Consider the following 17,718-nt stretch of genomic DNA (forward strand, 5'->3'; position numbering starts at 1 on the left):
TCACGATTTGTTATCAGTAAGATTCTCTAAAAGTCGTGGTAGCCTTTTAATCTGTTTGTCAATTGCACATGTCAGAAACAACACACAAAATCCACACCTGGAGTTTTTTCTTTGTGTATACACATACACACACACACACACACACACACACACACATACACACACACATACACATGTGCCCTTCAACTAGGGTAATATTTAAAAGTTGAGAAGACAAAATTCCAAATTCTAGAACATTGTTTTCTTAAAAGCCTTGGCATAGAACTGACATATACATTTCACTTACAGTTGCCACAGTTGTAAAAATGACATAATCAATAGAGTAAAAGCTTCTTTATGTAAACTTTAGTATTAAGCTAAATCCAGTATAATCAGGATTTTTTTGATCAAGAGACAGGCGGTAGGCTATCTATTAATGTTCCACCGAGCCAGATTTTAACTGAACTAACTGTGCTAAATGAAACATTATAAGAAAAGTTATTTCTATAAACTTAGGCCTCTTTTTCTGTCCACAGAAATAAATGGAATTAAACTGTTTGAAAAAGGGATGATCACTTCCATGAAGTAACCATAATAGCAACAGGGGACTTTCAGAATAAACTTTCCAATGGGATATTATTTAGTACATTGAAGGTATAATGGAAAAATTTTACTAGAGAAGAAAAATATCACACTTTTCATTATATAAATAGAATGTAATAGCAAAATACTGTAATACATATGTATAGAATACAGATTAGTTCATATTCTAAGCATCATAACAGCTATAAATAGTAAATTATATCATGCATGTTAAAATCTGAGGATAATTTTATGTTATACACTTTTTTCATTATATATTCAGAACTAGCATTGAATCTACAAGGTACAGTTGACTGTATCCTACACATGAAAAAAAATGTACTAATTTGTGTTTTTAGATTATTTACATGTCTAAGCTCTAGGGAAGTGTATTTCAAAGGACCGCATAGTTCTGAGGAAAATAAGCATCAAAGGAAAAACTTCACACAGAAAAAAGGAGTGGGTGAGAGGGTTGGAGAATAGTGTCTCTGATATAAATATACTAAAATGCTTATTTGGTTTGAAATAGAGTTTTATCTTTTGTGAGAAAAGCATTTTTTAATTTTACTTACAGTAACACTTATTATAATTACCTAGAAAGTGATGATAAACTGAAATAAGCATTATGATATTATGGGGGTCATTCTTAATATTTTTGAGTCCTTTGAAAGAAGACCTAGCAGTAAGTTCAGTTGGTCAGCGGTGTCCCATTTTTGTGACCCCATGGACTGCAGCATGACAGGCTTCCCTGTCCATCACCAACTCCTGGAGCCTGCTCAAACTCACATCCATAGAGTCTGTGATGCCATTCAACCATCTCATCCTCTGTTGTCCCCTTCTCCTCCCACCTTCCATCTTTCCCAGCATCAGGGTCTTTTCCAGTGAGTCATTTCTTTGCATCAGGTGGCCAAAGTATCGGAGTTTGATCTTTAGCATCAGTCGTTCCAATGAATATCGGGATTGATTTCCTTTAGAATTGCCCGGTTGGATCTCCTTGCAGTCCAGGGGACTCTTAAGAGTCTTCTCCAACAACACAGTTCAAAACCATCAATTCTTGGTGCTTAGTTTTCTTTATACTCCAACTCTCACATTCGTACGTTATTACTGGAAAATCCATAACTGACTAGATGGATCTTTGTTGGCAAAGTAATGGCTCTGCTTTTTAATATGCTGTCTAGGTTGGTCATAACTTTCCTTCCAAGGAACAAGTGTCTTTTAATTTCATGGCTGCAGTCACCATCTGCAGTGATTTTGGAGCTCCAAAAAATAAACTCTGTCACTGTTTCCCTTGTTTTCCCATATATTTGGCATGAATGATGGGATTGGATGCCATGATCTTCGTTTTTTTGAATGTTGAGTTTTAAGCCAACTTTTTCACTCCTCTTTCACTTTCATCAAAAGGCTGTTTAGTTCTTCTTCACTTTCTGCTATAAGGGTGGTGTCATCTGTGTATCTTAGGTTATTGATATTTCTCCCAGCAATCTTGATTCCAGCTTCTGCTTCAGCCAGCCCAGCATTTTGTGTGATGTACTCTGCATATAAGTTAAATAAACAGGGTGACAGTATACAGCCTTGATGTACTCCTTTCCCGATTTGGAACCAGTCTGTTGTTCCATGTCCACTTCTAAGTGTTCATTCTTGACCTGCATACAGATTTCTCAGGGGGAAGGTCAGGTGGTCTGGTATTCCCATCTCTTTCAGAATTTTCCAGAGTTTGTTGTGATCCACACAAAGACTTTGGCATAGTCAATAAAGCAGAAGTGGATGTTTTTTCTGGAACTCTCTTGCTTTTTCGGTGATCCAATGGATGTTGGCAATTGGATCTCTGATCCTTCTGCCTTTTCTAAATCCAGCTTGAACATCTGGAAGTTCTTGGTTCACATACTATTGATGCCTGGCTTGGAGAATTTTGAGCATTACTTTACTAGCATGTGAGATGAGTGCAGCAGTGCAGTAGTTTGAGCACTCTTTGGCATTGCCTTTCTTTGGAATTGGAATGAAAACTGAACTTTTCCAGTCCTGTGGCCACTACTGAGTTTTCCAATTTGCTGGCATATTGCGTGTAGCACTTTCACAGCATCATCTTCCAGGATTTGAAATAGCTCAACTGGAATTCCATCACCTCCACTAGCTTTGTTCATAGTGATGCTTCCTGAGGCCCACTTGACTTTGTATTCCAGGATGTCTGGCTCTAGGTGAGTGATCAGACCATCATGATTATCCGGGTCATGAAGATATTTTTGTATAGTTCTTCTGTGTATTCTTGTCACCTCTTCTTAATATCTTCTGCTTCTGTTAGGTCCATACAATTTCTGTCCTTTGTTGTATCCATTTTTGCATGAAATGTTCCCTTGGTACATTTAGAATCAAACCCCATGCCTGCCAGAAATGCTCAGAGGGCTCAAACAAATCTTGTGTGCACCAGGACACAGAGACCCCAGTAGACACTGGGATAGACCTTACAGAGACTGAGACGTAGTAAGACCTCTAATGGGAAATAAAGTGTGTGTGGCCTTTTAAGTAAATAGTTCTTTTTGTACTTGAAATTTTCCCTTTTGGCATATAATACTATACAATGGAAAATTTTAATGTTACAATATTTCTCCATCATTTTTCTGTATAACCAGTTACTAGTATTTTCATTCTGAGCTTAGGCTAAACTGTTTGTGTTTAGAATAAGTTATAATAAGACAGCATATAGTTATTACCGAAGATGGTAGTCTCTGTTTTACAGGGAATTATAGAATGGTAATAAATTTAAAGGGATAGAGTTTTCCAGCTGCCAGTTGCTCTATACAAGGACCATCAACATAGAAAGTAGCATGCAGTACCAAGATTGATGGGAACTTTGGGCGCATAAAAACAAGCTCTGCTCTATCTTCAGCAGTGGACAAGGAAAAGGCATGATTTATTCCCATTATTTGAGAGTATCAAAAGTGACTGCTATAAAAAGTCATGAAAACCTCTTGAAAGATGCATGCCCTGTTCTTTTGAACAGAGATAAACAACTGTTGACTTGGATAGAATTCTTTAAATAGTATCACTATTTTTTGTTTTTGTTTTTATCTTAAAATGCCTTATATCCTTATTTTATTTCTATTCTTGTTTTAAGCTTAGCTAATACTATTCAAGATGGTTTACTTTTCCTACCATGGTGAAAAATTATATTCTTCTTCTCTATAGCAATCAATTAGATATTAAAAATAAAAGTAACCAGAAAAGCTTTAATTGGTAAAATTTTGAAATGGCAATAAGTATGGCTTATGTGAGAGCTTTTCTAAATTGCATTATGACTAATAGAATACACTACTTAAAGGCTAATTCTGTGTGTGTGTTATAGATTGCTAAATATGAATTAGTTTTCCATGCATGTAAAATACTCTACTTATGTAATTTTAAAAATTATCCTATTCAAAAATGGGATGCATTAATTAGGTAAATATTTTTATTCACAATGGTTACTAAATTTTTTCAAAAGTCCTCTGGCATCTATTGAGGTGACCACCAAATATCTTTGTATAGATATAGGTGAAATGTTATAACAATGTATTTCCTTAGATGACCCATCTTTGACTCAGTAAAGTTATCTGGTCCTAGCACATTATTACTTTAGTGCTGAATTATGTATTTTTACTTTAATTTGTTAAAAATTGACACGAGGATATTCTGTGTAATGCAGTGAATTACAAATTTGTTTTGAGTGATATAAGGAAGAGTAGAATAATTCTATATATATACTGTAGTCTTGTTTGAGATGTTTAAATATTTGTAAGATATAAATGTTAATTTAGAATTATAAATAAATCACTCTCAAAATTCGTATTGTTCTGCCACTATGAACTCAGCAAAAATGATTATAAATGTTATATGAAATTGAGGCAGAAATTTCTAGAAATTATAGGACTCTGAAAACTCAGTTCTTTTTTTTAATTTCAATTTTTTTCTTCTCAGGTAAGCATCTCACTTCTTTAACCTAAAGCTAAACTCTTTGTTACAATTTCCAGGCATTCAGAGGCCTCCTTGGTCTGTTAAGTCATAAAACATTAAGACCCAGAAGGGGACAAGCATTAACTGCTGTCCAGCTTATCAAGTATGCCAGAGGGACTGTTAACTCTTAAACATACATCTGGTCCTTAAACAGTTGCCTGGGTTCAGGGGAAAGGATCGTGGGCTGATGACTCAAGGTCTGAAAAAGCTTAGAAACTGGGGATAAAAACCATAAAAATGTCAAATTAGGTACTGTAATCTTCAAATTGATTGGTCGAAAATGACATATATTAAAGTCACAAGCCAACCAAGACTGTACAGATCAGTACTAGTAAAGATATAAAACCTAATCCCTGCCTTTTGGGGGTCACTTGACCCTTTCTGAGTGTCTACGCTGAGAGCTTTGTATCTCTCACCGTTAAAATAAACTCTGCCTGTGTGAATGTTTGCTTGTTTGCAAAGTTCATTGTTTGGCTCCATGAACAGAACTGTTTCCTTTTTCAAAACAGTAAGTGGAATAGTATAGAGATTATTTAAAGAGGATAGTAAAGGAGAGGAAGAGCCCTGGAAGGCATTAAAATATACTCAAGAGAAGATATTCAAAACGTGTAGTAATTCCAAAAGAGAAATATTTATCAAGGGCACCAGGTACATAGGGGAAAGTAACGACTACATTACATGAAACACTTTAATCTATGGTAGAGATCACTGATTAATAGGAAGAATAAATGGATTATTTAATACCATGGTTTTTACTTTATAGGGATTAAGATCGGGGAGGGAGAGCAACAATGATTTTAGAAGTCCCAGAGGAGTTAACCTTCACCACTGAGGCCATCTTTCTTTAGAATGTGAGCATTTAGCCTCTGTAAGTGTTAGTCGCTTAGTCGTGCCTGACTCTTTGCGATCCCATGGACTGCAGATTTTCCAGGCAAGGATACTGGAGTGGGGTGCCATTTCCTTCTCCAATTTAGCCTCTAATTATACCTTAGTTTCACTTCACTTTCACTTTTGGGATCTATTTGGGGGCCAAAGTCCCATAGAATTTCTTGTTGCAGTAAAATGAAGCCTAAGGCAAACTTTTCACAACAAAAAGTTGTTTTGCAGAATGCAAATTAGGATTTTCATGCAAATTTACAACTGTGATGAAACAATAATTTTTGAAAGAGGAAGAGTAAAAGAGAAACATGAAAATAAGGTGTCACTTAGGTATTAAATATGGATTCTGATCAATCAAAGGAAAATCCTACGTATTTCTGACATTATGACAGAAAAAAATCCTTGTGATACCTTGTTAAAAACTGAGTTTTTTGAGGGCAGCTGAGTCTGTGGAGTCACCCTAGGACCTGTAGTTATTTTCTCCTCTTTCACTTCCTGCTGCAGATAATGAATTAATCTGTTCCTCTGTAGTAAACAAACAAACAGACAAACAACAACCATAAGGCAGACTTTATTCAGAGGTACTACTGCAATGGAATTTCACAATAGCAGAGAGAAATTGAGCTTAATTCTGAATACAGCTATTAAACATGGGAATTTACAGCCACGGAGCATGGTGTGGGTCAATGGATGGAAAATTACTAAAACATCAGCTGTACAAGGGGGGTTTCTGGCTAAACCAACCTGACAGGATTCTTTTTAATGACAGACCAGGATGACCAGATACTACCTGGCACATGATGGGAGATGAGAGATTGATCAGATATTCAGTGTGGGGGATTCTGTCTAATTGAGCAAGATTCTTGCTAAAACTGGACTCTGCTGGAACAGAGATGAGAGTTCAAAGTCAGGGCTGATTGAACAGAGGGTTCTGAAGAGCCTGACTAAAAGTTTGGTCAAGGAGAGAACTTTTGTCAGTATCATGTAACACTCTAGCTGGAATCAGTATTCTACACCCTGGTTGCCATTCTAGCCCCTTTTTGTAAATAAAATCTTTTAGAGTGCAGCAAAATCCATTCATTTAAGTAGACTATCACTGCTTTCAAGGTGCAGTTGCAAAATTGAGTAGTTGCTTCAGAAACTCTATGGCCCATAAACCTACTATATTTACTGTCTAGTCCTTTATGTATGGTATAATGTTCTTGGTAGACTTCTTCCCTATAGGCAAATTAATGTATCTATATAGCTGGGAAATATAAAATAAAATCATCAGGCTTGTTCTTTTAAGCCTGTTATTAGTGTGTAACATTTCTACAATGAAACAGAACAAAAATTCTAGTGTGACTGTTTTCCTTACAAGTTACCTATTTTTTTTTAATTCAGTCATTTATTAAAGCATCTGTGCTAAGAAATATGATTTCAGAAATGTTCAATAGAGGATTTAATATTGATCTGTTTTGGCAAGAAATTATTTTTATCAAAATATAGAAATATGTGAGAGAAAAAAACAGATTAGTAATAAATGTAGGGTATATGTGTGTATTTTATTAGAGCAATTTTTTTTTTTTAAGTGTTGGCTGTTTCCTGATGAGACCTTTTTAAGAACAGTCTTTAAAAAACTCTCTCACTGTGAGGCATCTTGACTAGTTGCCATGCTGGACATTGAAAATGTATTTGTTAAAAATTGGTGAGTTAATAGTTTATAGGCTTTGTGGAAAACTGTATATAGGAGCAAATGATAAGTAAAATTCAGATTGTCACTTAGACACTGCAAGGAAACAGATTTTTATGTGAACCAAAATACTCAGTTTCCAACAGGTCCCCGTTTTTTTCCTCCCTACTTTCAGGTTATATTGTACTTTCAGCAATGTAAAATATGTTTTTATTACTGTGAGTCATAGGCTTAACAAACATTTTATTGCATACCTATTACATCCCGAACTACAGCTGATTTGCTATGAACGACCATGGTCCCTGCCACACAATATACACAAAATTTGCCACACAATATTATTTCAGTAATTGTGCTATTGATTTTGTGAAGGATGTACATTCACATAGAGGCTGAAATTTTATATACTTTGCTCAGTATGTTATAAAGCATACTTAGAATGGGCATTTTGAAAAGATTCTCCAAGTTGTTGATAATCTTGACAAAAGAATCTTTTTACAAAGATATTTCTAAAAAAGCCATATATTATACCTTTTTAAGGTATAAATAAAAACCTTTATTTTCAGCTAAAATAATGGTTTCATTTTATAGAACATGTATTGTGTAATGTTATGTGCATGCATAGGTGTTTTGGGGGGTATATTATGTCCCACAGCCCACTTTCAAATTTATTATTGCTATATTTTGTTGTTCATTTATTTTTCTATTTCTTTTTCTTGTTGCTCCCCCCACCATCTCCCTTCATATACCCTTTGAAAAAAATCAACTTAACCTGCTGGTGAATATTTTATCATTATTTTCATCTATATTTGAGATATCTTAGACTGTTTACTAACTGATCAAACTTTCCTGCAGAATTGTGATTATATGATGCCACTTTTATTCTTGCCTTTTCATGCACCTAGATATTTAAGTCATTCATCACACTTTAGTTCAGTCAGTTCAGTCGCTCAGTCATGCCCGATTCTTTGCGACCTCATGGACTGCAGCATGCCAGGCTTCCCTGTCTATCACCAACCCCTGGAACTTGCTCAAACTCAAGTCCATAGAGTCAGTGATGCCATTACACTTAATCACAACTAAGAAAGAATGGGTTCTTTAACACTAGCGCCACCTGGGAAGCACTTTAGAAAAAATCATTTGATATTTAATCTTAAAATATATTTTCTGCATTTCATTGTGAGCATTATCATCTCCTTCCTAAGGAGATTGTCTAGCTCATGGTATTCACTGTTTGAGTAGTCTTGCTCTTTAAACAGAAGAGGTGTCTCATTCCCACCCTTCTTCCCTCCCTCCCTCCAGCCTTTCTTTCTTACTTCCTTCCCTCTCTTTTGTTAATGTTCTTTTCGAATTTGAAAAAGAATAATACATTTATACATATACTGAATCACTTTGCTGTATCCCTGAAACTAACAGAATGTTGTGAGTCAACTATTGTTGTTTAGTCGCAAGTCTTAACTTTTTTGTGTGTGTGCTTAGTCACTCGGCCGTGTCCGACTCTGTGAGCCATGGACTGTAGCCTTCCAGCCTCCTCTGTCCATGGGATTTCCCGGGCTAGAAAAGTGGAATGCATTGCCGTTTCCTTCCCCGGGGGATCTTCCTGACCCAGGGATTGAACCCACATCTCTTGCATTGGCAGGTGGATTCTTTACTGCTGAGCCTATCAGCTAGACTACAATATAAAAGAGAACTTTTAAAATGAATCTTTTTTTGTATATACCAGGTTTCCTTAAGAAGAGGCTATGCTCTTTGAACCATAGATACTAGTGATGCTTATACAACTTAATGGTCTGCCTGCTAAATGGAAAAAAAATATCATGTAACTCGTATGCCTACTAATGAAACATTGGAGAGAGTCTAGCATTGCATGTGAAATGTGTCTTTAAATGAATATTATTTCAAAGGGATGATCAAAGTATCTAAGAATTCCTAAAGGAGATAGCAATGTTTTTTTGAGAGAATTTCCCTGGATGCAGTCACAATGAATGCCTATTCATTTACTGTCTTGTGGCTATAAAGTAGTACTGTTTCATGAGAAATGTCTTAATTTTGCTATGACAGCTTGACTTTTCCCAGATGGCCAGCATTTCAAAGTTTTTCATATATATATTCATAAGAAGGATGAAAATGTTAATTCTAATTAAAATGATGCCCAGTTTATTAGTAGACCTAATGAAGCCTCCAAGGATAAGTAAATTAAACTGAAGATTATTGACATGAGTTTTATTATTGATGGAAAAAGTAATAAATTATTGACTTCTGTTGGTCAACATTTTCACTCCTTTTCATAGAAAATTATGAGTTAAGTTTAGGAGTTAAAAAGAAAGTAACATTATACATCAGATGTAATGTAGAAGACAGGATTATTAGTTGAACAAATATATATTGCAAAAATAGGGAAAACCAAAGTATGTTAAACTGGAAAAATTAGTGCAAAGGTAAAAACATAAAATTATTTTTTCCAGCTCTCTCCAAACAGGAACCAAACCCAGCAATTTTTATCCAAAGCCAGCTCTCCGAATATCAATGTTTTTGAAAGGAACCTGTATTTTAAATTCTTTTCCCCTTCAGGTCTCTTTTGTTTTGATCATTTGAAGTGGTTTTTCTCTTTTTTTGGCTTCCCATTCTTTTTTTTTGTTTTTTGGTGCATTAAAAATGTATTGCCATCAAGAGTTACTTGAGTTTTCAGAGATAAACACTTTGTTTTATAGCTATTATCTCCTATAGCTAATGTAAATATTCTCATTTCAGAAAAGTAAAAAGTTCTAACAGAAAAAGTTATATTTTTAAAATATTTGTTTGTTTTAGAATAAAATATATAAAATTTAGTTAAAAATCAGGAGACAAATATAAAATATAACAGCTTTATAAAACATAATAACATAAAAAAACTGTACTTCAGAATGTACAGTTTGTTAAATATTGATGTATATATGGCTATGAAACCATCGTCATAATCAAGATAATGAGCCTATCCATCATCCCCCAATATTTCCTCATGCACCTTTATCATTTCTTTCATTTTATTCTTCCTGTGACCAACCACTAAGGCTCTTTGCATTTGTCTCTATCTTTTAGTTCATATATTTAGAATTTTATATCTCAGGGATTGTATACTCTGCATTTTTCTACCTGGCCTCTTTAATTGCAGCATAATTATTTTGACATTCATTCATGTACTTGCATGTATCAATATTTTATTACTTTTTTGGCCAAGTACTAGAATTTTAGTTAGATATAAGTTGTTTATCCATTCATTTATTGATGAGCATTTTGACTTTTTCCTGTTTTTATCCCTAAGTGCTTCATATTTTTGTGCCATTTTAAATATTGTCTTTTAATTTTGATTTCCAACTGTTTGTTGTAGAAATACAAATAATATTTGTGTATTGATCTTGTACCTTGTAGCCTTCATAAATTCACTCCTCATTCTAGAATGTTTTCATATATTCCATAGACATTTTTAGTTCATATTTTCATTTAATCTATGAATGAAGAAAGTTTTCTTCCTTTCCAAACTAGATTCTTTATTTCCTTGTTTCACTGTATATATCCTCCAAGTACAATGGTGAATAGAAATAATGAGAACAAACATTTTGCCATGTTCCTGATATTGAAATGAAAGCAATCAAATTTTCACCATTAAATATGAGTCTAGTTACATTCCTGGTATAAACCATCCTTTTTTAATGGCTTAATGTTCTTTATTAATATGATTGTGTTTCATAAATCTGAATAATTTAATAGAGTTTTCCTATCTTTGTACATGAGGGCTGTTGACCTGCAATTTTCTTTACTTGTAGTATTTCTTTCCAGTTTCAGTATCAAAGTGATCCTGACCTCATAAGATATGTTGGGTAGTAATTCCTACTTTTCAATATTTTGAAAATTTTTGTTCAGGATTGGTGTTATTTATTTTTGAAGTGTTTGACAGAATTCATTAGTAAAGTCATTTTTGCCTGGACACTGAGTTTCCCTAACACGTATGTGCTGATCGTCACTCAACTAAGTACTCAAAGAGCCTTTTACAGATCTCAGAATATCCTACTGTTTTTTATTCAGGCTCCTCTACAGTAAAATGTGTATATGTGTGTATTACGTTATACATAAACATTACATACTTATTACAGGTGTGCATGCTCAGTTGTGTCTGACTCTGCAACCCCAAGGATTGTTGCCCACCAGGCTTCTCTGTGCATGGAATCTCTAGGCAAGAATACTGGAGTGGGTTGCCGTTCACTTCTCCAGGGAATCTTCCCAACCCAGGTATCAAACCTATGTCTCCTGCAATGCAGGCAGATGCTTTACCACTTGAGCTGCCAGGGAAGCCCACACACTTATTATTATTTTTATTTTTCCTAATAAGTGTATGTCTATCATAATTAGTTATACCCTTGTTTTAATCTGCACATCTATAGAAGAGTGAGTATAGATTTGACATTTGAATATGGGTTTGGCAAATTGAATTCTTGCCTCCAGTTCTTCACTCCTTGTATTCATTCTCTTTCCCTTGTAACTTTTCAGTTCTTTTCAGTAAATGGCAAGTGTTTTTCCTGATGTGCTGATTTTGGCTTCAACTTTATGACCTAATTTGGCCAGTAGGATAAAAGCCTGTTATTTGCAACTTTGGATCCTACCTCTCAAGAGATCTAGCTTTGTTTTTGTTTATTCTGTTGTATCTCTGCCAGCATGATGGGAAGAGCTTTATTATTATTCAGTGGAGAAGACTGAGCCCAGACTATAATGAGGAACCGAGTCTAGCCAGACCTATAAACTGAAGCGGAGTTGCCCAGCCAGATTTAGGCTAGGTCAGATGACCTCAGCAAACTCCCAGAGTAAATTTTGTTGTTGTTGTTTAGTCGCTAAGTCATGTCCCACCCTTTGTGACCCCATGGGCTGCAGGCTGTCAGGCTCCTCTGTCCATGGGTTACCAGAATAAATATCAGGAGATTAAAAATATAGGCAGAGCTGAACCCACTTAGAATAACAAAATAATGCATACAAAAAGGTAACAAACCTGGTCTTTATCTCAAAATGACAAGCTAACACATCCTGTAACCCTGGCTAACCTATAAAAATATGTATTTTCTAGATAAGTTCAGTTTATAAAAAAACCTAAAATGGACAATACCTAAGTCCATGGATGATAGATCAAGAATGTATGGCGTGGAGAGACAAAGCTATAACCATTACTACTAACAAGAATAGGGAGCTAGAGATTATATTATTATGATCATCTTGTAGGAGTCATTACGAAATGCAGACTTCCTTGCTGAGTCAGAGGTTAAGACTTTGCCTTCCAATGCAGTGGGTATGGGTTCAATCCTTGATCAGGGAGCCCACATACTTGTAGCCAAACAACTAAAATATGAAACAGAAGTAATATCATAACAAATTCAATAAAGACTTTAAAAAAGGTCCACGTCAGAAAAGCTTTTAAAGAAAAGAGTAAGAAATGCATATTCTGTAGTATAGGTTCATGGGGTAAATGCCCTGCACAGTACACTGAGGAGGTTTCACAAGGGGAGTTTAACACTGGTCCAATACCATAACATCTAGGCATGTAGTTAAGAAGTTACCTGCAAAAGGGGATCTGATGAAAGCATTAAATCTACTTTTAGGGTTTGGGTATTTTTTTTTTTCAATTTTATTTATGTAATTTGAATAATCCCCTTTCAAGTCTGTGCTTAAATGTGTCAACAAAGTGACAAAGCTTTTACTGCATTTTAATAAATCATAAATTTTATGTTTAAAAAAAAATACCTTCAGCCTAGATTTCTAATCTTGTGATTCCTTTTTAACTGTTAGAATGAAGAGGCTTGCAGCCAGAGTGGGCAAAGCCATATAACTGACACTTTTTTCTCATAATTCATAAGTTCTATAGGCCAGCCTTCAAAATTTATCCCAAACATCTTTCTTCCTTTTCATCACTATTAATTTCATAGTTCAAATCTAGACTGGAATAGACATGTTTAATCTCCAACAGTCCATTCTTCTGGGAATGATTGGCCTTGTTTTTATCTTCCATTGGTTTCATGTTAGCTTTAAAATAAAAATCCCAATGCATAATCATGGCCCAGTAACCACCCCCCACCCAGTTCCCTCTCCATCTAGCTCTTGCCTGCCTCTACAACTTTATCTCCTATGTTACAGAGCTTCATGTGACTGCATTCCTACTTATATCCCTAAGTTTTTAGAGCTCTATAAACTTCTTCCTTCTATAGGACCTTTGATTAGTTGTTTACTGACATAAATACTTCCCTTTATGTATTATTCTGCTAAGGTTGTCATAACAAAATAGGATATACTTTGTGACTTAAACCATAGGAAATTCTTTTCTCACAGTTCTAGAGGCTGTAACTCCAAAATCAAGGTGCCAGCAGTGTTGGTTTCTATTGGGGACACTTTTTCTGGCTTGCAGATGGCCACATTCTTGCTGTGTCCTCAGATGGTTTGTCCTCTATACATGTACACTACTAGTGTCTCTTCTCTTTCATAAGGACACCACGACCTTATGATCTCATTTAAACTCTGTAATCTTCTTTAAAGTCCTGTCTCCAAATTTAGTCACACTGGGAGTTAGGGCTTTGTCCTGTGAATTGGGAAGGGCTATAATTTGTTCAATAACACCTTCTCTCCCTTCCCTATCACTTAGATCATCACATAACTGATGACTTTTCGTCATTCAGGTCTTATTTGCAATATCGCTTCTCTAGAGAGTTCTTCATAGACTGTAGTTTATCTCCAGCGTAATGTAACTTTGCTAACAAAGGTCTGTCTAATCAAAGCTATGGTTTTTTCCAGTAGTCATGTATGGATGTGAGAGTTGGACTATAAAGAAAGCTGAGTGCCAAAGAATTGCTGCTTTTGAACTGTGATGTTGGAGAAGACTCAAGAGTCCCTTGGACTGCAAGGAGATCAAACCAGTCAGTCCTAAAGAAAATCAGCCCTGAATATTCTTTGTTTGAATTGAAGAATTGATGCTGAAGCTGAGCCCCCAATACTTTGGTCACCTAATGCAAAGAACTGACTCATTTGAAAAGACCCTGATGCTGGAAAAGATTGAAGGCAAAAGGAGAAGGAGATGATAGAGACTGGGATGGTTGGATGGCATCACCAACTCCATGGACATAGTGATAGACAGGGAGGCCTGGCGTGCTGCAGTCCATGGGGTTGCAAAGAGCTGGACACAACTGAGCGACTGAACTGTACTTAATTTAACTTAATACAACCAGGGACATCCTGACTCTGTTCATTCATCTCCAAGATTGTTACACCCAGAATAGTGCTTGGCACTTTTGAGGCATTGAGACAAAAATATTTTTTGAATGGATTCGTCCAGTGCTCTCACTTGTGAAGCACAGTTATTTCTGTATGTGCCTCACACTCTAACAGTGCATTTTTGGTGCCATTTTTTAGTGTTACACAACTAAGATTCAGGACCCCTGCTAATATCCAGAAAGATAGAACACAGTAATGTTACTCTGAATAAACCAGTGAATGGAGTAACTGGTTTATAGAAGAGTTACAATCAATTTTTATTTAAGATATTGTTTCGTCTTGTTTTAAATAACTACCCCCAGCTCTTATGGAACTTCAACAGGTTTTTCCTTTTGGGGGCCTGTTCTTCTTTGACCCTTTCTGGGACAGAGGCCATAACTTTTCAGAAAATTGCATTATTATCTTATTACTTAGTCATTTTAAAATGTCAACCCCTAATTCCACTCAAATCTTTTCTACACATTGCCATCTGTGCTGACAGCTTTTATGCTTTGAGAGTACTAGGGTGTGGGTGGGCGGGCGTCCAGAGACCTCTTTACTCGCCTACTTCTAGATGTCAGCTTATTCTGTAAGGTGGTGACAGTAGACAGATTTCTCCTCATAGGACCCAGTGAGATCATAGCCTTCTATTCGTTGGTCATTGCTGCTTCTAAAGCCGATCCTTACTCTAGATGTCCCCTCTGTACCTGGCCTCTCAGTACCCGAGTTTCTCCTGTTTGGTGTTTCTGTACTTTCCTCTATTGTTGTTGTTCAGTGACTCAGCTGTGCCTGACTCTTTCCCACCCTATGGATTGCAGCATGCCAGGCTTCCCTGTCCTTCACCGACTCCCAGAGTTTGCCAGACTAATGCCCTTTGATCGGTGATGCCATCCAACCATCTCGTTCTCTGTCATCCCCTTCCCCTGCCTTCCATGTTTCTCAGCATCAGGGTCTTTCGCAGTGAGTCAGCTCTTACAGCAGGTGGCCAAAGTATTGGAGCTTCTGCTTTAGCACTAGTCCTTCCAATGAATTTTCAGGGTTGACCACCTTTAGGATTGACTGGTTTGATCTCCTTGCTGCCCAAGAGACTCTCACGAGTCTTCTCCAACACCACAGTTTGAAAGTATCTGTTCTTCGGTGCTCAGCCGTCATTATGGTCCAACTTTCACATCCATACATGACTACTGGAAAAAACATGGTTTGTCTATATGGACCTTTGTTGACAAAGTAATATCTCTGGTTTTTAATATGCTGCCTAGGTTCATCATAGCTTTTCTTCTAAGGTGCAAGTGTCTTTAAGGTTCATGGCTGCAGTCACCATTCACAGTGGTTTTGGAGCCTAAGTAAAGAAAATCTGTCACTGTTTCCACTTTTTCCCCTTCTATTTGCCATAAAGTAATGGTGATGGACAGGGAGGCCTGGCATGCTGCGGTTCATGGGGTCGCAAAGAGTCGAACACGACTGAGCGACCGAACTGAACTGAATGGGACTTTATGCCATGATCTTAGTTTTTTGAATGTTGAGTTTTAAGCCATCACTCTCCTTTTCCACTTTCATCAGTTGACTCTTCAGTTCCTCTTTGCTTTCTGCCATTAGGGTGGTCTCATCTGCATATTTGAGGTAATTGATATTTCTCCCAGCCATCTTGATTCCAACTTGTACTTCATCCAGCACAGCATTTCGCATTTCAAATACGTTAAATAAGCCAGGTGATAATATACAGCCTTGATGTACCCCTTTCCCTATTTGGAACCAGTCTGTTGTTCCATGTAAGGTTCTGACTGTTGCTTCTTGGCCTCCATACTGGTTTCGCAGGAGGCATGTAAGGTGGTCTGTTATTCCCATCTCTTTAAGAATATTCCATAGTTTGTTGTAATCCACACAGTCAAAAGTTAAAGCAAAGTCAATGAAGCAGAATTAGATTTTTTTTTTTTGGAATTCTCGTGCTTTTCCTATGATCCAGTGGATGTTGGCAGTTTGATCACTGGTTCCTCTGCCTTTTCTAAGTCCAGCTTGAATATCTGGAACTTCTTGGTTCACATTACTGTTGCAGCCTAGCTTGGAGGATTTTGAGCATGACCTTGCTAGCATGTGAAATGTATGCAATTATGCAGTAGTTTGAACATTCTTTGGCATTGCCCTTCTTTGGGATTGGAATGAAAACAGACCTTTTCTAATCCTGTGACCACTGCTGAGTTTTCCAAATTTGCTGGCATATTGAGTGCAGCACTTTAACACTGTCATCTCCACTGGCTTTGTTCATAGTGATGCTTTCCAAGGCCCAGTTTGTCCCATTTGATGGATCAATGAAAATGGAGTTCAAAATTCACCTTCTCTTCTGCCATCTCTTTATTCTTCATTAAAAACCAAAAAAAAAAAAAACCAAAACCTACTTCTCTCCCGTGGGTCTCAGTTCTTGGTAAGGATGCAAAGAAAAATCTTATGTCTTAACCTGTTGCAAGAGAGTTTCATGAAAATAGAGAGAACACCTCAAGAGGGAGGTGGGCCTAGCCAAGGTAGCTGATGGCCCTGGGTGGTTGGGGTGTAGAGTTTTTTAAGGCAAGGTTGTTTGCATAATCATGGAGATCATTGATAGTCTTATTTGACAGCTGCAAGTTATATAACAGGAGGCTCTACTGTGGGTGACCTTCCCATAATTCAGTCAGTGACAATTAGATGCATGTATTCATAGAATATTATGAACTTTAAATGAGTCCAGTGCCCGCCAAAGATTATAAATATGTGATAGCTGAAGTTGTGCTCATGTGCCAGAGCAGGGGCAATCCCTCAAGTCAGTCAGTGCAGGATTTTTCTGGTCCCTGACCATTTTGGATTACTGATAGGAGCATAATGGGAGCATATTTGGGATGGGGTTGGTAATAGTTTGGCAGTATTAGGTGGCTATTAGACATTCAGCCAGTGGGGCCACCTCTCATTACTCATGACTAAATTCCTGCCTAAAATTAGCAGCTCAGCTTAAGCCAAGGAACCCTATTCATATGCATCCCACCCAAGGAAAGATCATATTCTAGCTTCATCAAAGAATAGGCGGATAGGTTACTAGTACTTCTTATCTCAGCACTGCATCTCTCTAGTCTAGTCATTGTTTTCATGTCTGGGCAATATTACACTATGGATCCAAAGGCTTACCAACTTGATATAAGACTGAATAGGTCTCACTTGATAAACTTGAGGGACTATTTTAGGCAACCTTAAATTTATGAGGGATTCAACTGACTGCCTCACTTCATATTATCCCCAAAGACCATTCTTATTCTCTCTCATCACTCATTATTGCTTTAAGAACTGGGGACACTGAAACTGGTGAATCATAACAAACCATTCCTTGAGTTCACTGT

General features: G+C 36.6%; 1 protein-coding gene across 1 annotated transcript in view; it reads left to right on the forward strand.

The window, feature by feature from the left end:
• The window catches only part of EPHA6 (EPH receptor A6), a 962,333-nt gene that overhangs the window by 190,256 nt on the left and 754,359 nt on the right, over positions 1 to 17,718 (forward strand). The gene's annotated exons all lie outside the window — the stretch shown is intronic.

This window comes from Cervus canadensis, chromosome 27 (genome assembly GCF_019320065.1).
Source record: "Cervus canadensis isolate Bull #8, Minnesota chromosome 27, ASM1932006v1, whole genome shotgun sequence".
Classification (NCBI taxonomy): domain Eukaryota; kingdom Metazoa; phylum Chordata; class Mammalia; order Artiodactyla; family Cervidae; genus Cervus; species Cervus canadensis.